At 40.1% G+C, this 25,734-nt stretch overlaps 1 long non-coding RNA gene across 1 annotated transcript in view; it reads left to right on the plus strand.

Moving 5' to 3' along the window:
• The first annotated feature begins 1,378 nt into the window (after positions 1-1,378).
• Positions 1,379-25,734, plus strand: part of LOC131921684 (uncharacterized) — an 84,693-nt gene continuing 60,337 nt past the window's right edge. Inside the window, exon 1 of the long non-coding RNA XR_009382062.1 lies at positions 1,379-1,678. This is a non-coding gene — a long non-coding RNA (uncharacterized LOC131921684). The remainder of the gene's footprint in view (positions 1,679-25,734) is intronic.

A 25,734-nucleotide genomic window follows, 5' to 3' on the forward strand; every position in this document is an offset into this window, starting at 1 on the left:
TTTCTGGGATTAAAGGATGCTTTCTGGGATTAAAGGATGCTTTCTGGGATTAAAGGCGTGAGTCACCATGCCTGACTGTTTTCAATGCAGCCTTGAACTCACAGAGATCCAGAGGGATTTCTGTCCCTGGAATGCTAGGATTAAAGGCATATGAGTGCCACCATTTTCTAGCCTCTGTATCTAGTGGCTGTCTGTTCTCTGACCCCAGATAAGTTTATTAAGGTACACAATATTTTGGGGAACACAATACCACCACATGCACCTCTGGTGGTCCCTAGGGGCTTCCCCAAAGAGTTTTAGCTAAGGTGGGAAGACCTGCCCTGAGGGTGGGTGGCACCATCCCATGGGCTGGTGAACCATGGAATGAAACTGAATGAAAATGGAAAAAGGAGAAAGCCAGATGAATACTAGCAGTCCGTGCTCTTGGCTCCTTACCTGTTGAGATGGGAGGGGTTCTAGCCCTGTACTCTAACACCTTGAATCATGCCCTTGTCACCTTGATGAAGAGTCCCTCTAAACTGTGAGACAAAACAAGGGCTTCTTCCATTGAATTGTTTCTCTTAGGAGTCTTATCCCCTCACAGCCACAAAGAAAGTAACTAATAAAACCCCCGATGATGTAACCACCTTTCTGCTAGGCTCAGCTACCTCAAAACTACTGCCTAGGGGGCCAAATTTCTAGTTTGTAAACTTTTGGGGTGCACACTAAAGTCATACCCAAACCATATCAGGCTCCTTTTTTCACACAAAAATACTAAATTTATAATTTTGTAACTTGTAATAGAACTGACTATATTTATACTATATAGCCAAATATTTAATTTCACCTAAAAGTTGTTTTTCTTTTATTTTTACAAGTAATATAATCATTTCATGGGCCTCTAAAGGGTAGATGGTCCCCAGGCACTGTACCTACGCTAAGGAGTACATGACAGGGCTGTGGAAACCTTTGTGGCTGTCCCTGGTCCTCTGTGTCCAGGCTTCGTCTTGCTGTCATTTCTCCCTAAAGCTACTAACCCATGAATACCAGGTGGGAGGTGGTTTTCTTTATATGACTCCCAACTCTGAAGCTAATGTGCTAAAGAAATACCGTTTCTATTTTCACGTTCCCAAACCACAAAGGCGTCTACTGTATTGTATCATTTTATACACGTGTGTATTCAGACTCCTGAGTGATGAACACACAGGCACACAAATCTCTTTTGTATAACGGCCTTTTCAAAATTGCTTTCTCTCCAAGTCCCTGCTTTGCTTCTTAGCAGTAAACAGGAGAGTTCTGTATGAAACTCAACCTATATCGTACTCCTTTTAAATATATTATTTCTAACACCTGAACTGCATGGTTTAAATTTGGAAGTCAAGAATTTGGAAGCAGTTTGTTTCCTGGTTCTGTGTGCCTGACGGGGATGAGTCCAAGTCAGTGAATGCTGCTGGACCAGTACAGCTACAAAGGTGAATACTGATTGTTTTTCTTCCTTGCATTGTGTGTCCTGTGCAAGAACCAGGTTAAGGGACTGGGGAAGTGGCTCTGCTTACAGTGTTGGCTACCCAAGCGGGAGGACAAGAGTGCAGATCCCCAGAACCTGTGGAAATACCTACTGGTTGTGGCCGTTCACCTGTAACTCTAGCCTGGGAAAATGGAGACGGAACTCAAGCTCTGTATGAGACTAGTCATACAGGTAAGCTCTAGTTTTGATTGAGGGACCTGTCACTGAGCAAGACGATGAGCAATTGAGGAGAGTCCCAGCATCAACCCCAAGCCTCCACGTGCATGTTTGCAAACGTGTGTCCACATTCGTGCAAACATGGGTACATACACATGCACTCCCACTTACATGTGAAAATAAAGAAGAGTTATTTTGAGTATCTATGGGAAGTAGACTATGAGGAGCCTCTGGAAAACACACATTTACCTCACATACCATGATTTCATCTTGAAAACTTGGGCTTGCCTAAAACATGCAAAACTATGATAATTTCAGTTAGTTTCATTTTCTTACCATAGAAAGTTTCTCGAAGATTAAAAAAAAAAAGCGTGTCTGTAAAACTCAACAATTCTTTAGGTGCCTTTGGTGGAGAGATTCCTTTGACCCTTGGTGCTGCAGGAAGTCATTGGCTAAGAAGCCTTAAATCATGGGGCTTCATGTGCTGCCTGCTGATTTAGAATGCCAGCTGATAAGCTGATGATTTAATTGTGCTTCCTCTAGTAAGGATTGTAAGTGCTCAAGTGAAGCTCCCGTGATTGGCCTGCCTCTGAACTCCGTCTCCCTAGAGTCTTTAGGCATCTCTTTTACACAACATCCGATAACTGACTTTTAACTCTTCCTATTTTAAATAATACAAATCAATTAAAGCACACAGCTGCTTACCAAAAACCTCGCCGTGTTGCTGTAGGTCTCCATGGGTGTTTCCTGAGGGATCGTAATGACATCAATTAAGTGCACCTGGTAGGAGCTGCATGAACTGGAAGTGGCTTAATTCTTAAATGACAAAAAATGAAGATGCTTTATGGGCTGCCGCCGCTTCTGCAGAACCTCTGCCAACTCCATGGCTGGCTTCTGTCACAGTGGAGTTGGGTTTAAATAGGACCGCTGATATCGTGGGGTAGTTTTCTCTGTAATTGACTGCTAATTTGTTGTACCCGAGTTTGTAGGTATTCTGGGTACTAATAAGTCATTCAGTAAGCAAGTTTATGAAGGCACAGTGCTGCGTCTCTTTCAGGAGGTTTTTGCGTTGACATAATATTTTAACAGTTCCCAGTAATTCTGTCACTTTCTTGTTTTAAGAGGGTGAAATATGTTCCCATCATTGTGTTTTCACTGGCTTTGGCATCTTAATGACGACAGGGCTGTTTTTCTCCTGACTCCACTAGTAACTGTTTTTAGAGTGTCAATCTGTATGTTCATTGTAACTTTTAATATTTACTGAATGCTGACGGGCATGGATACTGCACATCATCAGAGCACCTCAGTTTCCACATTCACCCTTTCATAGTCCAGAAAACTCCACTGTCGGTCACGGTCCACTGTGCTTGGCTTGTTTGTAGAAAACTGCCATGTTTTTAGAAAGTCTTTATGAATTTGGTTTGTTCCCTTTGCTTGCCTTGCATAAAGGAGCATATGGAGACCGGAGAAATGGCTCATTGGCTAAGAGCACTGCTGCTCTTGCAGAGGACCCAAGTTCAGCTCCCCACACCAAAGTCATTGAACCACTCACAACCACCTGTAACTCTAGCTCCATCGTGCTCTGCTGGTGTACACACACACACACACACACACACACACACACACACACACACACATTTGAAAAGCAGAGACAGCATATGAAACTTCTTCCTCGTTGGTCTTTCATAAATACCTTAGGTTTGTCTCCGGAGTCGGCGCCGCGTAGGTGCTGGGGTGACACTGCTTTCCTATCTGGCTTGGATTTCTGAAGTTTCTGACCGCTCACCACTACTGTTCAAATTGATCTAAATAAAGAGATTCCTTTTTCAATTTGGTCCTGTTGACACAATCTCTTGGTGTTTTGCTTTGTTCCATTCTAATGAGTTGAAAATTCATAGTTTAAGAGTGTGTTCCTTATAAATAACCTGGATCTACTGATGCATTTTAGCTCACATGTTTAAGTTGATTTTACTGGGCAACGGAACAAGATGCTGACTAATACTATATTCCACATGTATCTGGTTGAGCAGAATAACTCGTAGCTTTTTATCATAAACTTTTGATTCAGCACATGCCTTGAATTTATCCAAAGGCCTTATTTAAGGAACTTAATAGTATGTCATTAGAATTTCTATTCCTAAAAAAGGATCAGCTTATAAATATAAAAATAAAATACCATTTAAAATATTTAATAATTCATTTTAATATTACTCATCCTAGCACATTTCATTTTGGTAATTACCTACCATCAATTTTTAATTTTTAATAAACACCTTAGTTCCCAAACTTCAAGTTTGAGGAATATTTATATTCTCATTTCCCATATTTTAGAAGGAAGTTAGTGGCGGGTAGGTGGTAAGTGATGTCTAGAGGTGGGCCAAGAGGGAGGGAGGTCACAGGAGGAAGAGGGGAGGGATGCAGGTTCTCCTGGGGCTTGACACTGGATGTCTCTCATCCCCAGTGAGGGCTGGAAGCTACCCAACAAAGATGCTGGTTTGTTTTCTCTTTCTTTTTTAAAACAGTGTCTCCTGTAGCCCAGGCTGGCTCCAAACTCACTATGTACCAGCTAGTGTCTCCTGTAGCCCAGGCTGGCTCCAAACTCACTATGTACCAGCTAGTGTCTCCTGTAGCCCAGGCTGGCTCCAAACTCACTGTGTACCGGCCTTGAACTTGATCCTCCTGTTACAGCCCTCACACCCTGGTTTACAACGTCACACCCTGTATTTGGTTGTATTTTGCATGATAGTTGCTGTACACACATATCCCATCATGCCTTTCTTTCACTTTAGTTTTTATTCCACTTTCACCCTCTTCAGCTTTTTCTCACTAGTCACTATCTCTGGTTCTTGTCCACGTCAGCTGCTAAGTCCCCATATTAATATTTATAGTCTATGCATTATTCTAAAGATTAGCCAACAGAGAAAGATAACACTGAAGTATATCAAGTATTTATGAAAGTCATTACCATTATCTTATAGTATGCTGATGATATTTTTTTTAGTGTCTTTGTCCAGGTGTATTTCCTTCTGGCCAATCTGCTTTTCAAAAGCATATCAAGTAATATACATATATGTATATCTACTCCCTCTAGTGTAACAGTGCATACATATACTATAACCAACACAGCAAGTGAATAAGAACTGACAGATTTCATAGAAAACCCAGGCTTAGGAGTGTGTCTATGCTTTCCAGAACAGGAAATATGGAGGAAAGCCAATTTACTATGTTGCTTTCTTCTGAAATGGAAGGAAGGAGACATATGTGTCTGAAGAGTCTAATTTTTTTCTTGCACTAAATCCTATGTAGATCACCATTTAAACAGAATTCTCCTTTACAAACATCACTTAAGCCTGTTACAGGAGATGGGGAGGGGATGTTATTCAGCCTTTGTCTAGCAGAGCTATAGCACTGTGCTCTGGTGTACAGGTTTATACTGTAAAGGCCCTCACTAGTAGCCCGCTGTCCAGATTCAGCCTGCAGATGTGCATTGAAGGTCTGGAAATATTTTGAATTTGAATGATTGTAGAATAGGTACATGTTTATAGTTAATCATGGTTGCCTCTGTTCCTCATATTCTGTGTATTTTACTTCATTATTTTGTCTGACTATTTAAAAAAAGCACTTTGATTTTCCTACATTTTTATTGATGAAAAGCAAAGAGCAACAATTCTTCGCCTGATTTTAAACGGAATGTGTGTGTGTGTGTGTGTGTGTGTGTGTGTGTGTGTGTGTGTGTATAATTTTCTATAAAATACGCGATACTATAGGGAGAAAATTAAATTATTTATAACCCCAAAACATTCCCAGTTAGCACTGTTAACTTTAAAGTAGATACTTTCTGGAAGAGGTGCATGTGTGTGTGTCTGTGTGTGTCTATGTCTGTGTGTCTGTGTGTTATAAATATACACACAAATTAGTCATATTATGTCCCTGATATAAAAAAATTTGCATCACTGACTTTTCATCACAATGTTTAAATATATTTTAATGACTGTACAGAATTCTAAGCTGATCTCTTAATTATTTTAACAGATTTTGTAGTGTGAAAATTGAATGTTTTTCAGTTTTTATTATCAGCTTCTGAGGGAATATTCTTACATGTATAACTTATGAAATTTCCAATTATTTCTTTGGATATGTTCTTAGAATGAAATTGCCAAGTCAATGCAGATTTACTTTTAAAGGTTCCATTAACCATTCCAGTGTCAATTTCCAAAATTCCGCCTACAGCTGCATGTTATAGCACCCATGTGAGTTAATGCTCACTGACACTGGTCATAACCATCCTTCTTAATGAACTACAGTCTCGTGTCAAACAGATTTGGGGACAAAGTTAAGAATCAGACTAACCGTGATACTGCCCATCAAGGGCTGAAATGTAGTTTTCTTTCAGGTGGTAGGCTAGTATCTATGTTTTAGATACTAGAGAAGTTGACATATTGCCTCATTAAAGGGTGCGATTATCATTCTTGCCAAAACCAAGTGTTCTTTCTCTGTCCAGGGGCAGCCTGCAGGAGTAACTGCCAGCATTTTACACTTTGTTAGATTTGTGTGAATGTATGAGCAGAACTGCAAGGGTGCTCTTAAGCTCTTCACTAAGCAATATAGAATAAGTAGAGTCTTGAAGTATAAGGCTTTTGTGTGTATTGAATTGGTCAGCTGCCTCCTCTAGATAATAAGGTTGGTATGGAATATTTGATCAAGGAAAACTATATCAAGACAAGTTCATTGTGAGTGTACTCCTTCCCAAACAAAGATTATTTTGAATACTTTAGAAGTAATCTTTTGGCCTCTTTAGAATATGTTCCTAGCATGACTATGGTGTAGCTATATTTGAGCCATTTATGCTTGGCTGTAATTGGCACCATATAATTTATTCTGTATGCAGAACCAGGCCATTACCCTGAAGACAGATACTGTCTTCCACAGTACTTCCTTTTTCTAAAAGCTCCATGGAATTGGAAATAAATGTGAAAGTATGTGTCTATTATGTAACTTCCTAAAAGTAGAATTTCCCTGTCTAAAGGTATTCTAGTAACAGCAGCTGCCACTCAGGAAGTACTTTCCAAGTGCCAGGTGTTCTTCTAAGTTCTTTGTTCATAGGCTCCATACCTTTGAGTAAAAAGAGATACTGAGACCCTAAAAATAATGTGCTGAGAGTCTAAGCAAGCGATCTCAGACACCTGTGTATAGAATACTGTGTCTTCTGCCTCACACAATGTCCATCTTGCTCTGAAGCTGGCATCATATTAAAGACAGCATACTAAAATGGGTCTAATTCAGTGTGGAGTCACAAATTCCCTTGAGAATCTGATGAAAACTTTGGAATCTTTTCTTTGACATACAAAAATTTGCAACCCTAAATCAGAAGTTCTCTAAACCTCAAAGAATATTCAGATCATTGGAACTTGACCATAGTGATAGAAAGCCATCCTCCATCCATGGTGATAGAAAGTCATCCTTTATCCATAGTGATAGAAAGTCATCCTCCATCCATGGTGATAGAAAGTCATCCTTTATCCATAGTGATATAAAGCCATCCTCCATCCATAGGGATAGTAAGCCATCCTCCATCCATGATGATAGACAGTCATCTTCCATCCCTGGTTATAGTAAATTGTCCTCCATTCATGGTATAGTAAGTTGATAGATAGCAAGTAACACCAGAGGCCACAGAGCAGCAAGTTCCATACTTGAGAAAAAATGATGAGTCCTGTAGTGTCTTCTTCTACAGTGTGGCTCGGGAAATTGTTCCTATAAAATGAACTAACCATGGTTTCTCATTTCTCCCAATAAGGGCTTCAACTACATGAAATAGATTCTAATTTTTCAACTGAGCTTTGATAATATATAGCTTGTCCCAGGAGGAGATTCTTCAGTGGGTTAGGAAGTTGACCTTGAAGTCAGAAATATTTGGGTTCATCCACTTACTAACACTGTATCTAAGAACACATTATGTTTCGTGTCTGCACAATAGGAAATTATTTCCATGCAAAGAACTACCCCACCAGGTTCCTCTGATGTAGTTGTACCACAATGCTTTTCATATGTTCAGACTCATGCTTGGCACATGATCAATGCTACGAGTATGAAATGTACTGCACATAGCAATTTACATTCTATGTACATATAACATTGCAGTGGTGAATAGACTTATCGAACTTCAAGTATCCTTCAACAGAATACTAACTAACTAACTAACTGTATATGAAGTAGAGGCTAGCATGTGAGTGCTTACTATACTTACTGAGTGAATGTAAAGGGCTTTACAATCTAATCCAAAAACAAAATTAAAAAAAAAAAAAACGCAAAAACAAACCTACAAAAAATCTGATCTGTTTACATCAGAATTTCTTCTTTAGAAAAGATGTACAGTTCTGGCTGGTCCTGGAAATCACTCTGTAGACTTGGCTCTCTTCGAACTCAAGAGATCTGCCTGCCTCTGCTTCTTGAGTTCTGGTATTAAAGGCATGCACCCCTACCACCCGGTGGCAAGAAAGATCTACAATTTTAAACAATTTGACAGTTGACTAGCTTATTATGGGATGGGGCTGACAAATCACAGGAGGAATGTCCTAAGACTTCAACAGGTAGAAGGAGTCCCTCTAGACCTCAGTGAGAATCTGTCTCCATCAACCTTCTCCTTCAGTCATGCTTTTAGCAGTTGCCATTAAGTCTGTGGATAACCCTGTAACTTCCCATTGAGATGCAGATGTATCTTAACATACCCTAAGTCCATCTAGTATGGGGCAGCATAAATATTGTGCCTACTTTTTATACCATTTGCTGATGAACGCAGTTAAATTGAATGCAAGTCTAAGTAACTTCCTCTAATCTCCCATCTCCCCCACAGCCTTATTCAAATGGTCTTTATTAATCAAAACTGAGGTGGCCTATTCCTCACACCCTGGCACTGTATATCAGGTTTTTCAAATTTAGATTTGTTCATGCACAGCTAATGGGAACCTTCACAAGAGGGGAGTCACAACAGCTGAGCCTCTACTCAGACAGTTGCTTATGAATCTCACTCATCTGAGGGTCCTTTCCCCCCTCATCTCCAACTTCTGTCTTTTCATAGTCAAATTCATTACAACTGCTAAGAAAAAAAATCAGTTTGAATGAGTCCTGTAAAATGATCATTTTTGGTTTTCCAAAGTCTGTCTTATAAGAAGGAATAATCAGCACAATGCAATTGTTTTGCACATTATAAATATTTTATTCAGTTTATCATATGTGCCTTTATTACACTAGCAGGAAAAGCTAAATGGTCAACAGTCCCAGTGTCTTAAGTATTTAAATATTTCCCTTTGGATTTTGACTTAGCAAAGTTGAGTCATAACTTTTTACAAGTCCTAGTTTGCTTTCTTTCATATCACACTCATTATAAATCGAATACTTCTTGTCATATTGCAGGTATGACATAATCTCATGTGGAGTATTAAAAAGAAATCCAGTGAGGAAAACCTGTGGCATGTTAGGACTTTTTCATTGAGATATAATTGGCATACCACAAAAGCTACCATTTGAAAATGCATAATTCAGTGGATTTTAGTTTATTCACAAGGGTGTATTACCAATTCTAGGACATTTTCACCGTCCTTAAAGGAAGCTGTATGAGCAGTCACTCCCCTCATTCTCTCCCTCCTCCTTTCAAGAGCACAGGTTAGCCTGTCCCAGTTTCCCTTTGCCTGTTCTGGGATCTTACATAAACGAAGCCACAAACTAGATTATCTTCTGCAGTAGCTTGTCTCATCCGGCTCATCTGAGCTACAGCTTTATAAGCATTTCATTCCTTGTGATGCCTGGATACATTCTGTTATGCCACATTTCGTGTGTTCATCGGTTCACGAACATTTGGCTGTTTTCTCTCTGTGCTATTACAGAGGATGCTAGTATGAACACATAAATTTTTGCGTAAGTGTATTTTGTGGATACCTAACAATAGAATGTCTATGTTACATGGTAACGCTACTTAATTTTGAATACTAGCTGACAAACTGCTTTTTACATAAGAGTTACCTTTTTTTGTTTGTTTGTTTCTAACGGAAATGTGTAGGCATTCCAGTTTTTCCCATCATTGCCAGTAGTTGTCATTATCTTTTAGTTGTTAATATTCTGTTGGATATGCAGTCATAGCTAACTGTAGTTTGGGATTACATTTACCTAATGAATGTCTAATAGTATTGAGTATATTTTCATGTGTCTCTCTTCTATCCTGTCAGATTATCTAGATCCTTATAAGATACATAATTTTCAAAATTTCCCCTCTTCTTTGCACTGTTTTTTTTACTATCATTTGGCTCAAAATATTAACAATGAGAAATTATATTCTATATTTCTTTCCTTTGGTTTCTCATGCCTTAGGTTCCCATCTACAAAACTCCTGTTACTGTAAAGACACAAAGCTTAAACCCTATAGTCCTCAACAATTATAAGGTTTGAACTTTTGAATTGAGGCCTTTGTCCTGTTTTCACATATCATTATATGTGGTTTCACAAAGAGGTCAGGTTCATTTTCTGCACATAGATGTCTCAGAGCCTCAGACCTGCTCTTTGCTGAACTCTTTTCCCATTTCAATGGTACTGCTAAAGTTCAGTTGAGTACATACATGCATGTTTATTTCTGTCCCACTGGTGTGTGGAGACAGTCTTACAAGAGCATCACAGTTGCTGGTTTTTGCTTTTTGTTTGTTTGTTTTTTGAGACAGAGTCTTATGTACGTCTGCTCAAACTTGCTATATAGCTGAGGGTGACCTTCAACTGATCCGATTTCCTTTACCTTCCCAGTGCTGAGGTGACAGGTATTTACCATCACACCTGGCTCCAGTCTTGACGACTGTGACCTTATAGCAATCGGGCCTGATAGTCTTGATTTGGAATAGGAATTGTTCTTTCTGGAGACACTTGTATTCCCTTCATTTCAGTGCTAATTTTGGGGCCAGCCTCTCAATTCCTGCCCAGAAAAAATAGTTGGAATTAAGATTGGGGTTTTGTAGATCAGTTTGGAAATAGCGCCATCTTACCAGTATTGAATATTCTGGTCCAGGAACATGGAATGTCTTTTATATTTCGTTCTTTATTATTGTGCATATAAATATAGTTGATTTGTGAATTGTTCGTGCACTTCACAAATTTTGCTGAACTTGTTAGCTATAATAGAATTTATATAGATTTTACTTGATTTTCTCTATATAAGATTATATCATTAAACATGTCTTATTTTTGATGTCTCAGACAGTATATGAAAGAGTAAATAATCTGAGAAATAAATTAAGAATCACAATTCTCTGCTCCTGCTAGCTAGTCTTAGTTTTGCCCTGGGCACACAAATTAGTCTGTTAAATAATCAGAACAAAACATGGAGGTCATTTGTGTTGGCCATCTATACATGGACATGAGGTCCGCCCTGATGAGTGGATGATATACCCAGTCACACCCCATTGGTGAAAACTGATTTTTCTCTTTCCCAGAAAGTGTCAGTTGACTAAGGGTGGACCCCCTTGTCCATCTCCCCCTCTCAGTGTTGGGACCAAGTCTGACTTGAACTGTGCAGGTCTTATGCTGTCAGAGCCCATGTGAGTTCATCTGTGAATCAGTCCTGTTGTGTCTGGAAGACACTGTTACCTTGGAGCCATTGATTGCCCCTGGCTCTTACAGTCTTTCTACCTCCCCTTCTACATAGATCCTTGAGCTTTGCGGGGAGGGGTTGGATGAAGACACAGTGTTTAGGGCTCTTACTCTCTTCCCATTGTCCTGTTGTGTGTCTCTATTAATTTCTATCTACTGCAAGAAGAAGCTTCTTTGAAGCCCTGATCTCTGGGTATAGCAGTATGCCATTAGGGGATACTTTACTGCTTTGTTTATTTAGCAGGATAGCAGTAGTAGGTTTTCCCCTAGCCCCTGATCCACCTACTCTCAGGTTCTTGGCCGTTTTAGTAGTGTCGTATATGGGTTCCATCTCATGGAGTGGGCCTTCAATCCCATCAAAAAGTGATCAGTCATCCCATCACATTTGTGCCGCTGTGGCAGCAGTATATCTTGCATGCAGGTTTCTGTTACAGGCCACGGGATTTCTGTCTGGGTAATGTTGATGATTCCCTTTCTCCTCTGGCAGTGGGAAGAATACTTTCCTGTACCATAGTCAGTAAGGGCAAAGGTTCCAGTTAGGCACCGGCAGGACTTCTCCATGTTTGATGGCATAAATAAGTGTTGTCTTCATCAGCTGGGCCTTACTGTCAGGTTATGGTAAGCAACCAACAGCTCTGGCAGTAGTCTGTGATATTTGGGAGTTTCCATGGGGCCTCTTTGGCCAACGACTCAACAAGATGTAACCCCTTCCTGCCACTGAAGGTTTTATTTGGTGCCATAAGATGTCTAGTTGTGGAACTGAGTCTCCAATTATTTGGTGACTCCGTTTAGATTCCTTTTAGATATGTATATATTTTAAGAAGCGGTTTCCAAGTGGCCTTTAGTGTTTGCTTATCCCTCCCTAGATCCCTCCTTTACCCTTTTCTTCCCTCCTTTAATCTTCCTATTCTGGTTTCCATTGTCTCTCCATAACAATATGTTCTATTTCTCCTTCCTTAAGAGATCCTCTCCTCAACAGGTGTCTGTAGGTGTGTGGAATTACGTCCGGGTCTCCAATTTCAATTCTGTTGATGAACATACCTGTTTTGATGGCAGTCCCACACTTTTTATTACTATAGCTCTGTAGTACATCTTGAAACCTGGGATAGTGAGACCCCCAGCAGCTCTTTTGTTTTTCAGAAATGTTTTCACTCTCTGGGGGGTAACTTTTCTCATTGTTAAAGAACACAAAGGTAGGAATATTTAAGTTCCACAAAACAGTTTCCTGTGTTAAGTGAACATTTTCTTGGATTAATCTTTACTAATTCTTGGTACATTTTTGTCAAACCATAAAAGATATTTCATGGTAAAATTTATGTGTTTGTGAGTGATTTCTCAGTTTTTTCTTAAAAAAAAAAAAGCCTGTCTTGATAACTAGAATGTGAGTGTTTAGATATATGGAAAAGCACAGATATTGAATCAATAAAGAGGTGGAATGAAGGGCTAGTCTCTGCCTATGAGCTCAGGTCTGGGGAGAAATCTCCTAAAATTATTTGACCTGATAATAATTTAGTTAGACCAACTTGCTTTCGATTGTATTTGTCTGATAAACTGCCTTTTAAACTACTAAACTGTCTCTGTTAAATAGAACATTATTTTAAAATTGTACATAGTCATTTTTACCTTATGGTGTATATTTCTGTACATTTAAAAAAAACATAGAACTTTATAACTCAGGAAAACCAAGATACAGAATTCTGTCACTCCTCTGCCCAAGAGTACAGTTGGTTTTCACTAACCTTTTTTCCTTTTTTTTTTTTCCAGCTCAGCCTCTGTTCTCTAAATTTTTGTTTTTCCTTTTCCAAAATGTCATCTGTGGATTTATATAGCATGCAGGCTTTTGAGTCTGTCTTTTTCCAGTGAGCACACTGCATTGGAAATTCACTGTGTTGCTGTGTTCATCAGTGGTTCATAATATTTTATTGTACACCATTTTATAAAGCAGAACAATATTTTGTTTACTCAATAGTTAGCTATTGGATCTTAGAGCCAATGCCAGACTTTGCTCTTTTAAAAATGTTTCATTTGTTAAAAATGAAATGATTAAAGCAGATGATGACGTATGCCCATAATCATAGTACCTGGGAAAGGAAACTGAGGCATGATGATTTGGAGTTTCAGCCTAGGCTGAGACCTGGTGTGGTGGCACACACTTTTAATCCCAGCACTTGGGAGACAGAGGCAGGTGAGTCCCTATGAGTTCAAGGCTAGTCTGATCTACATAGTGAGTTCCAGGGTAGCCAGGGCTGCACAGTGAGATTCTGTCTCAAACAATGACTAGTAAAGAAAACAATAGTAAACATTGTGTGACAGAGTTTTCGCTTATGTTAGCTTTCATTTTTCTTGGGTAAATACATAGGATTGAGATAGTGAGTGTTTGTGAGAAAACACAAGAATATTCCCCAAATATCTGACCTCTTGTGCTCACCACTAGGTTGTGAGTGTCGCACTACACTCCGCCCTCAGCAAGCCCTTACATTGTCAGCTCACTTGTTAACCTGGGCACAGCAGTAGGTATGTAGCAGTTAAGACTATGTGCTTTTAGTTTGCATTTACCTAATGACTGATAGGGAATGCCTTTCCATATGATGTTTGGTTGTCTTTGTTTTCACTGGTAAAACAGCTTTTCAAATTTCTTTCCCTCTTCTGTGCTGGATCTCTTAATATTCTTATTACAGGGTCTAAAAAGTATTTGTATATCTCTATAAAAGTCTTTCTCACATATATGATGGCCTGTATACTTTCTTCCAGTATGTGACTTATTTTTATTCTCTAAATAGTGCTTTTTACTAGCCAAAAATTTAATTTACTTGGGAGTTCATTTTATGGAGAATATGTTAATTTATTTCACTTGATATTTTTGCATGTGAATTTTCAGTGGCTCAGCATCATTCATTGCAAAGACTATGCTTTCTTTCCTAAGTGGCCTTCAAACCTTTGGTAACACTCAGCTGATTATATTTAGGCCTATATTGAGATTCTCTTTTCTGTTGAACTGATGAATTCTGCTAAGCCTTTAACCAAGACTGGACTGACTGTCTTGATCGTTTGGCTGTGTGTTGAATTTCACTATTAGACTAAGGATTGTCAGGCTTTGCTTCTCATTTTCAGATAGTATCTGCTGTTCCTTGGCTAGTTCTTTTGTCATTCTGTGTTAATGGTAGAATCAGCTCCTCAACATCAACTGCTAATCCTAATAAGGCTGTTTAACTTAAATTTAGTTTAACATATAAACTATAGAATGTACATATAGCAGAGTGCAATGTAGTAATCTGATGCATGTACATATTAGGTAATGTATAATTCAGGTTAAACCTGTATTTGCTCAGTTACATTTATCATAACTTTATGGTGAAAAGTCAATCTTTTCTTTTTGCTTTTTCAAATGCACAATGTTTTATTATTCCTTTAGTCGTCTTTCTTCATAATAGGACACCAGAAATTCTCATACCTAACTCACTGTATCAATACCCGCTGGTAAACTTCCCTTTATCTGTCCATCCACTGTAGTGGCCACTGTTCACTCTCAGCTTCTATGGGAGCAGTGATTCTAGACTCCAGTGTGGGTGAGATCAGTACTTTTCTTCTTCCACCAACACTGTGACTGCTATGAGAATGTCTATCCAGGCTGCATTAAATAGATTCAGTGAACATTAATAAATCCACTAAAGTTACAAAGGAAAAAAGAAGAGAGCAAAGACTATAATTGATGCTGAGGATGTGGAGAAAATGAAAACTTATACATTGTCAGGGGGTTTTAGTGAAGTCATAGAAAAATGCATGATGGTTCCTCAAAAAGTTAAAAATAGAACTGTGACGTGGTCCAGCCATCCAACCACTGGGCACATATAAAAGTAAATACATTGAGGAGACAAACAGGTCTCATGCAGTCTACATGTCTTTTCCACCCACTTCAGTTCACAGAGACCGCCTTTCCCAGCTGGATAGTTAGAAGCAGGCTTTGCCCATGTTTTCTTTGTCTGTGCTCCATATTGTTCCATGGTTCCAGCATTGGGTCAAAGCCCGAGGTAATACAGGGAAAGCAAAAGAACGCACTGCCAGGGGCAGATGTCGGCTTGGAAGTAACCGCCTTCCCTGGATATCAGCTACTTGCCCCAATCTGTTACTGGGGTTACCTCTCAGAGGCCTCCTTTAGCTACCTGTTTGTTTTTTTTTTTTTTTTTTTCATTAGGAATCATTTTACTGTAGCTTGAGTTTTCCTGCCTTGCCCACAGTCAGGACAAATCTTTGTCACCCGCCAGTCCCACAGCTGCTCAGACCCAACCAAGTAAGCACAGAGACTTATATTGGTTACAAACTGTATGGCCGTGGCAGGCTTCTTGCTAACTGTTCTTACAGCTTAAATTAATCCATTTCCATAAATCTATACCTTGCCACATGGCTCGTGGCTTACCGGCATCTTCACATGCGGCTTGTCATGGTGGCGGCTGGCAGTGTCTCCTTCACCCAGCTTCCTGTTCTCTCAATTCTCCTCTCTGTTAGTCCCGCCTATACTTCCTGCCTGGCCACTGGCCAATCAGTGATTTATTTATTGACCAATCAGCAACACATTTGACATACAGACCATCCCACAGCATTTTACTGATTTTTTTTTTTTTTTGAGTGGTCGTGTTTGGTTTTACCCTAGGTCTTTGGGCTATCTAGTCTCTGGTTCTTTGTTACCTAAACAGTGTCCTATATGGGATCTATCTTTTGGAGTGGGCCTTAAATCAAATCAGACATTGCTTGGATACTTCTATGATTTCTATGCCACCATTACCCTAGCATATTTTGCAGATAGGACAGATTGTAGGACAAAGGTTTTGTGGCTCTGTTGGTGTCCACATTTCTCTTTTGGTAGCCTGCAGAGTACCTTTCTGTAACAAAGAGATTAGAACTTGGGGTGAAGGCTCCATGTACACACCAGCTCTCCTTCTCATGTTCAATGAGTTGTGTGGATGTTGTCCTCAGCAATAGGGCCCCACTGTCATTTTTCAGGGAACAACCCTTAGTATCAGCCTGGGTTGCTTCTGGATTTCCATGGGACCCCTTTGACCAACAACTCAAATGAATGCAGCCCAGTTATGTCTCTGGAAGCCTTGCCTGGCTACAAGAGATGGCCTGTTGAGACTCTATATCACTCATTACTAGGAGTCCTCACTAGTATCACTTTCATAGATTCTAGGAAGTTTCCACTGCACTAGATTTTCACCCAACGCTCCCCCCAATGTCCCCAAATTCGAGCTGTCTCTCCCATACTCTCTCCATTTCCCCACTCTACCTGATCACTCCTGCTCCCATCTCACCCACCCCAGTCTACCTATAAAATCTATTCTTTTTCCCCTTCCAAGGGGATCCATGTGCCACCCCTAGACCCCACCTCTTTACCTAACCTCTCTGGGTCTATGGATTGTAGCTTGGTTATCATTTATTTAATGGCTGATATCCACTTATAAGTGAATACATATCATATTTGTCTTTCTGGGTCTGTGTTACCTCATTCAGGATGATTTTTTTTTTTTAGTTCCATCCATTTGACTATAGATTTCATGATCTCATTTTTTTAAACAGCCGAGTAATACTCCATTGTGTAAATGTACCACATTTTCTTTATCCATTCTTCAGTTGAGGGGCATCTAGGTTGTTTTCAGTTTCTGGCTATTATGAGTAAAAAGATACAATTAAAAAAAATGGTTGAGAAATGGTTGAGCAAGTGTCCTTGTGGTAGGATGGAGCATCCTTTGGGTATATGTCCAAGAGTAGTAAAGCTGAGTCTTGAGGTAGATAGATTCCCAACTTTCTGAGGAGCTGCCATATTGATTTCCGTAGTGGCTATACAAGTTGACACTCCCACTAGAAATGGAGGAGTGTTCCCCTTGCTCCATATCCTCACCAGCATGAGTTGCCATTTGTATTATTGATCTTAGCCATTTTGACAGGTATAAGATGGGCTCTCGAGCCAGGCGGTGGTGGCGCATGCCTTTAATCCCAGCACTTGGGAGGCAGAAGCAGGCGGATCTCTGTGAGTTCGAGGCCAGCCTGGGCTACCAAGTGAGTTCCAGGAGAGGCGCAAAGCTACACAGAGAAACCCTGTCTCGAAAAACCAAAAAAAAAAAAAGATGGGCTCTCAAAGTAGTTTTGATTTGCATTTCCATGATGGCTAAGGATGTTGAACATTTCTCTAAGTATATCTCAGCCATTTTGGTTTCCTCTGTTGAGAATTCTCTATTTAGATTTTTCCCCCTTCTCCTGCACCCAAGACAAGGTTTCTTTGTGTAGCCCTGGTCGTACCAAGTGCTGGGATTAAAGGTATACGTCACCACTGCCCAACTTTAGATCCCTTTTTAATTGAATTATTTGGGTTGGTTTTTTTTTTTTTTTTTTGATATCTAGTTTCCCAAGTTCTTTGTATATTTTGGATATTAGTCCTCTATTGGATGTGGAGTTGGTAAAAATCTTTTCCCATTCTTTAGGCTGCTGCTTTGTCCTTTTGACAGTGTCCTTTGCCTTACAGAAGCTTTTCAGTTTCATGAGGTCCCATTTATTAATTGTGGATCTTAGTGCCTGCACTATGGGTGTTCAGTTCAGGAAGCTGTCTCCTGTACTAATGCATTCAAGGCTATTCCCCACTTTCTCTTTTATCAGGTTCAGCCTATCTGGTTTTATCTTGAGGTCTTTGATCCACTTGGACTTGAGTTTTGTGCAGGATGATAAACCTGAATCTATTTGCATTGTTCTACACAGATATGTCCGGGTAGACCAATAGCATTTGTTGAAGATGCTGTCTTATTTCTACTGTGTATTTCTGGCTTCTGTATCAAAGATCAGGTGTCCATAAGTGATTGGATTTATGTCTTGGTTTTCAATTTGACTCCATTGATCCATGTGTCTGTTTTTATGCCAATACATATGCCATGCAGTTTTTATTGCCATAGCTCTGTAGTGTAAAATCAAGAATGGTGATACTTCCAACAGTTCTTTTTTTGTTCAGGGTTGTTTTAGCTATCCTAGGTTTTTTTTGTTTTTCCATATGAAGTTGAGACTTGTCCTTTCTAGGTCTGTAAAGAATTGTGTTGGAATTGATGGGGATTGCATTGAATCTGTAGATTGCTTTTGGTAGGATGGCCATTTTTACTATATTAATTCTACCAATCCATGAGCATGGGGATCCTTCTATATTCTGATATCTTCTTCAGTTTCTTTCTTCAAAGACTTGAAGGTTTTATAATACAGGTCTTTCACTTGCTTGGCTAGAGTTACCTCAACATATTTTATATTATTTGAAACTGTTGTAAAAGGTGTTGTTTCCTTGATTTCTGTTTCAGTCCGTTTGTCATTTCTATATAGGAGGGCTACTGATTTTTTGTTGTTGTTGTTTAGTTAATCTTGTATCCAGCCACTCCACTGAAAACATCTGTCAGCTGTAGGAGTTTCACAGTGAAATTTTTAGGGTCACTTGTGTATCCTATCATATTATCTGCAAATAACAATACTTTGACTCTTTCCAATATATATCTCATTGATTCAGTTGTCTTATTGCTTTAGCTAGAACTTCAAGTACTATATTGAATAGGTATGGAAAGAGTGGACAGCCTTGTCTTATTCCTGATTTTAGTGGAATTTCTTTAAGTATCTCTCCATTTAATTTGATATTGGCTCTTGGCTTGTTTATATTATATTTAGGTATGTACCTTGTATCCCTAGTGTCTCCAGGACTTTTATCATGAAGTGGTGTCAGATTTTGTCAAAGGCCTTTTTTGCACTAATGATATGATCATGTGGATTTCTTTTCTTGTTTTGTTTTAAATAATGAGAGAGGTAGACTGTAGCAGGCTTACATCATCTCACTTGCTTATCTCTCACACATATTTGAGTGCACGCATGCACACGCCTCTTCATACTAATTTCAGTCTGTGGTTTTTTTTTCTCTGAGCCAGAGATTTAATGTGTTTATTTTTATTTTGATATTGATACATTTCAAATTTTCTTACATGTTATTTATGGGTTTTTGATAGGATCATCTTTGATTTCCTTCTATAACTTCAACTACATCTTAAGGAAATGATAAAACTTTCATGGCCTCTTTTTGTTGTTGTTGTTGTTTGGTTGGTTCTTTTTTTTTTTTTTTTTTTTTTGTCCCGTAGACCAGGCTGACCTTGAACTCACAGAGATCCACCTGGCTCTGCCTCCCGAGTGCTGGGATTAAAGGTGTGTGCCACCGCCGCCGCCGCCACTGCCACCGCCACCAACACCCCCCACCCCCCACCCCCCAGCTCATGGCCTCTTTTTTCATATCTAAAATGGAGATGAAATGATCTAGCTAATGTATTATCTTAAATATTACACAAGGTAAACAATCACTTTAATTCAATAATGTTCATTGAACACTGTTAGAGGTTCAATAACAGAACAGAATGAAATTACTGCTCTTAGTGAGCTGATACTGCAGTGGCAGACATAACAAGAAATAATCTAGTGTGATAGAAGACAGAGAGCTTGAGAAGAGAGAGGACACCCTGGTCAAATGGTGGGACAGTTGTAAACTGGCAGATGAGTTGTCCCCTGTGTGTGAGAAGTCCCACTGCCTCCTCCCTCGGATGCTTCCCTTGTTCCCACTGGGGAGTGCGGAGTGCCTCGCTGTTTCAGGTCTGAGTTTTGCTTCTTGTTGACTCAGCAGACATGGACCAGAGCTGAACTAAACTCTGGGGTACCAATTCAGCATAAACATCATGGTGCCCACATGATGTCCTTAGGACTATTTCCGTATCACTTTCAAATCAGATAAAGATAAGAATGTCAGTTTGTCTATCCCTTTGATAAATACTTCTTTACTGATTACCAGGTACTATAGTAGTTGCGAGGTTGGCAACACAGGCAGGGTTTCTGTTCTCTTAACTCCTAAATTTAATGAAAAGTAAATGTGTAAACAAACAACTTCAGCTTAGTCTGGCTATGGTGGGGACAAGATTGGGTGGAGGAGAATTGGAGCAGGGAGACCAGTTAAGAGGGACAAGTAACCCAAGCAAAGTATGAAAATGGTGCAGATGGGTTAGAGGCTTATGGAGATAAATCATGGAGGTACTTACTGTATAGCACTGAGGTGGAGCTGATAGTGCTGAGGAAACTGGCTGATGTATAACTTGATTAACAGGCAAGAGCCAGGATAAGGATGCTAAGCTTAGAGAACATGCAAGGTGTCTTGGATAAGAGCCATGCATTGAAACCTCATGAGACAGTTCAGGAATAGAAATGTGGAGTTTTACATTATCAACGATAAGTTGTAATGAAGCCACAGGAATAGATGATGTCACCCAGGCATGTGTAAAATGGAAAGTGACAGCCTAAAAGGTAACTCTAAAGCACACGTCACATAGAAAAGTAGATTACCTCTGTAAAGCACTAAGGAAGGCTAGTGTAAGCAGTGTGGGGAAAATGTTGGAAAGTTCTGGTGTCGAGGACCTCAGGGTTGAGTGGGCTTCATCTTCAGAGGATCCAAGTAAGAAAAAACTAAACTGTACCCATCCAGTTAGCAACACCAGAGCCATTTATGTTCTTGCAGTGAAGAAGCACATTTTCATGACTTGTTGATTGGTGTGGGAGGTGAGGACGCAAACACAGTACGAGTAATCTTTCTATGAATCCTGAGAGGGAGGTGGGGTGATTCTTAGAGAGGGCCATGGAGCAGGAAAGAAAGATGTCTTCTTCATCATTGTTGGTTGGTTTTCCCAGTAGAAACTGGAGGCTGTTTAAAAACTGATAGGAAAAAGCCAGCAGAGAGTGAGGATAAAGGAGGGGTAGAATTGGAAGAGCAAAGCCCTAGACGAGATGGTCTAGTGGAGACAGAAAGGGTGACTCTTCCTTTGTAGAAAAGAACAAAATATGTGTTATGATCAGATGCGTTTAGTGGGACAAGAAATGATATTGAAAGGTTTGTCTTTTTTCTCTGTAAATGGAAAGGAAGCCATCTTCATCTACAGTCCGAGAAGGATTCAGGGTTTTAGAACAAAAGTAGCTTGACTTCCTTCCTAGGAGAGAAGGGGAAGGGACTGGAGAAGTTAGCAGGCTATGCAGGAGATGTGGAGCACCCCTGGGAGGTAGCACGGGCTAAGCGATTGTGTGAAGTAGTGCTCAGCAGCCTGGATTCAAGGGCAGAGCAGGCCGTCGTCCAGACTGGGACTTGTCAGTATTACGACGCAGAGGCAGTAGTTGGCGAAGGAGACAGGAGTGTGGGAGGAAGGTGGCTGAAGGGACAGTCAGCAACCCACATTTCAAGGGACCAGAGGAGGCGACCGCACAGAAATGTGACCAGGAGGGCAAGGACTGAAATGTTGAGAATAATTCAGAAGAGATTTCAAAAGAGGGTAATTTGTTCTGAGAATACATCTGAGGAGAGAGACTTTAGGTGCTGATAAACAACAGACTGTGGCTGCTGGGGTGCCATGCTGCCGAGGGAGTTAGAGAGAGGCTGTGGTGTTGGATGAATCATCCACGTGCGTGTAAAGTCACCCAAGGGGAGAGTGGGGCTTGAGCCAGAAGGTCTGCATCAAATGGAGAGAGACAGAGAGACTGCAGGTGCAGCGGTGTGCAGCGGTGTGCACTTGGGTCAGAGGACAGCTTGTGGGAGTCAGTGCTCTCTTTCACAATGAGTTCCGTGGATTGAGCTCACGTGGTCAGTCTTGGTGGTGCCTTCACCCACTGATCCATCTCACCACACCATGAATACAGTGTATCATTAGCCACACTTTCTACCTATGCATCCCCAGTTCCCTCCAACCACAAACAAAAGTTCTTTTTTCTGATGTTTTCTCATTGAAGTATGATATCCATTCTGAAAAGCACACAGACCCAGACTATATAGACTGTTAATTATGTAGCGATTCTTCCTGTGTAGCTACCTTCCAGTAAAAAACCAGAGCACTTTTAAAGTAATACCCACTACCAACCAGTCTCTCTCTCCATTACCTTACTCCTAGTAGTGGGCACGTGGGCCTCCTTGCTCCAGGTTTTAGCCATGATCACTCAATGCGAACATATTTTAATGTGTATTTGTATGCACAGAGTACGCACATACGTGACCAATTTTGTCTCAAACTGTTCTAGACACACCTGTCAGCACTGTTAAGAGCTGGGGCTGCTCCATAATCTGACCACTTTCTTATGATGTCACTTTTCAAGCTTAGCATTCAAGTGGCTAGTGTGACCAAGAAACGAGTCAGTACAATATGCTGCAGAACTGTTGTCAATGTGGCTGTCCCTTGGGCCGCTGGCTGGATTTATCGTCTAGAAGCTTCACTGTTTCATCACTCAGATTACGTCTGTGAACCACCTGGAACTGGCTTTTGGTTTGGTCTGAAGGGTTGGCCACGTTGCGTTTTCTCCCATTGTATCCAGGCAGCACAACACTGCTTATGCACAGCTGGGCCTCCCAGCACCGCCCTTTCCCCTGGGTGCTGCACACACTTGGGTCTGTTCCATTCAGTTGCTGTGCTCTGTCTCTGCCATACCAGAGAATTGGTAGCCAGTAGAGCTACTTCATTTCAATCTTGTTTTCTTACCTAGTCTTGATTCTTCTAATTTTCACTTAAATTTTATAAGAAGCCTCATAATTTCCACAGTCCTGCTGATACTCTAGTATTAAATCAGATCTGGAGATCAAGTTAAGCAAATGGACAATATTACATTATTGGTTCTTCTAATAATGAATATGGTCTATACCTCTGGTAATATTTAAAATTATTTCTCTTAACATTATTTTATAGTATTTTACAAAATAGCCTATCTTTGCTATGTATATTTATTGCATTTTCCTAGCTTCTTGTTTTAGTTAGGGACACGACACATTTTTGAATGAAAGAGATAACCTGGGCATTCTTGCCTCATTGTCAATTTCAGAGGGAAACCTTTCAATATTTTAAGTGTAGTGTTCACATTAATTTTTTCATGGATGTTCTTTTGATGCAAATTTTCATACAAGTAGATGCCATTCAATGAGCATTCTCTCCCATCCCATCCTCCCCTCCCTCTCCCCCCTCCCCCATCCCATTAGTCTCCTTTCTTCCGTTAGGCAGTTTCACTTGTACTTGAATGTTTTCTATAGATATATGATTTTATGTATAGAATATCCAAGAACCACAGATGATGAAACACATGTGATATTTGTCTTTCTGAAACCGGATTAATTCACTTCACATGACCTCTCCAATTGCAGTTGTTTTCCTCCAAATGACCTAACTTTGTCTTACAGTCGAAAATCTCCGTTGTGTACATTTTCCTTATCTAATCCCTGTTGTTGCTTACATAACTTACTGCAATAAAAATGTTTCCATATACATTGATAGTCAAGTATCTCTTTGATATGAGACTTAGAGTCTCCTGGGAAATACCCTACAGAGGTACAGGCAGGCCAAATGGTAGATCTGTTTTTGCCCCTTTGAGGAACCTCCATACTGACTTCCACTGTGGCTTAACTCATTTTCTTCGCCCCAGCAGTGTCTAAGGTTTCTCTTCTGTCCATGTCCTCCTCAGCAGTCGCTACTGTTTTTCGTAATGACTGACATTCTCAGTGAGGTGAGATGGAATCCCAGGGTTGGTTTGATTGGCATGTCTCTGATGGCTAATGAGGTTGCCTTAGTTAGGGTTTCTATCGTTGTGAGAAAACACCATGACCAAAAGCAACTTGAATAGAAAAAGATTTACTTCAGCTTATAGTTCCACATCACTGAAGGATGTCAGGGTAGGAACTCAAACAAGGAAGGAACCTGGGCAGGATCTGATGCAGAAGCCATGGAGGGGTGCTGCTTACTGACTTGCTCTTCATGGCTTGCTCAGCTTGCTTTCTTATAGCAGCAAGGGCACCAGCCCAGGGATGGCACTATCCACAATGGCCTGGGCCCTCCCTGATTAATCATCAGTTGAGAACATGCACTAGAGGCTTGCCTGTAGGCCTGGTGGGGACATTTCTTAATTGAGCGTCTCTTCCAAAATGACTCTATCTTGTGTCAAGTTGACATAAAAGTAGCCAGCCCAGAGGTGAATGTTTTTTCATTTGTTTGTTGGCCATTTGCATTTTATCTTTTGGGAGTTGTTCATTTCATTGGCCTCTTTATTGATTGGGGTGTTTGACTTCTTCTTTGATTTTTGAGTGTGTGTATGTTCGGTATTAATCTTCTCAGATGTGCAGCTAGCAAAGGTTTTTACCCATTCTGCGGGCTGTTCCTTCATTCAGTTAACAATTTCTTCTTGCTGTATGGAAGCTTTTTGATTTCATGAAGCCTCATGTGTAGATCCTTGGCATTCTTTTCGAAGCAGCTGGAGTCATATTCAGGAAGTGTTAGCCTATGCCTAATCCTCATATGTTTTCTCCACTTTTTTCTTTAACAGTTTCAGAATTTCAGATCTCACATTCAGGTCTCTGATTCATTTGGAGTTGATTTTTGTGCAAGGTGAGAGGGATCCAGAATCATTTCTCATGTGTAGATATCCAGGTTGTCTAGAACCATCTGTTGGAGAGGCTGCCTTTTCTCCACTTCTGGCCCCTTCATATCAGTTGAGAAAGACTCCGCCTTTCCTGAATTTACTTAGTGTTTTGAAGTTGTTTATTTTTTAATCAAATGTCATATAGTCCTTTTAAGATAATCAAGTGATTTTTAGTTTTTACTTCTTTAATGTGGTGACTTGCATTGATGTTTCAGGCATTAGATTAGCTTTTTATTCTCAGGGAAAGAAATCCAAACTTCGTTATCATCCCCAGTATTGCCAAGAAATGCAAGCTTTCCAGAGGAATGCACGGCTGTTTTAATATATTGCTGGATTCCATTTGCTAATATTTTGCTTGGGACATTTACATCCATATTCATAAAGAAATAGGCCTGTAATTTTCCTTTCTTATAATAGCTTTGTTACTTTTGGATATCAAGCATATGTTACCTTCGTAAAATGATTTGGGAAGGGAGCTTCTTTTCCTTTTTTGGAGGAGTTTTATGTTTTGCTGGTGTTATTCCTTCTTTAACTGTTTGGGAGAATTAATCAGTGAAGCCATCTGGGTGTGGAGTTTTCTTCATGGGAAGATATTTAATTTAAAAAAAAACTGATTTCTTTGAGAGAAAAGCTACTATCAAGCTCTCAGTATAATTAGGGCTTCTTTGAAGGTCATCTTCCCCCTGGGGCCTGGAGTGGTGATGGGTGCTCTCAAGATTCGATTCTGATGGTTCCTCTTTCATGGTACCACAGAATGAATGCTTGTGTCCTCCCGAACTCATATATTGGACCATGAATTCTAACTGTGATGGGACTGAAAACAGAACAGTTTGTTTAGTTATTTAGTGATAAAGTTATGAAGAAAGGCACTGATGGTGGGATTATTACATCATGAGAAGGGCCCCAGAAGCAGCTTTCTTAGGTGAGCACCCAGTGAGAAGGTGCTGTGTCTAAGCCAAGAAGCTGGC

The sequence above is a fragment of the Peromyscus eremicus genome, chromosome 11 (assembly GCF_949786415.1).
Source record: "Peromyscus eremicus chromosome 11, PerEre_H2_v1, whole genome shotgun sequence".
Taxonomy (NCBI): Eukaryota; Metazoa; Chordata; class Mammalia; order Rodentia; family Cricetidae; genus Peromyscus; species Peromyscus eremicus.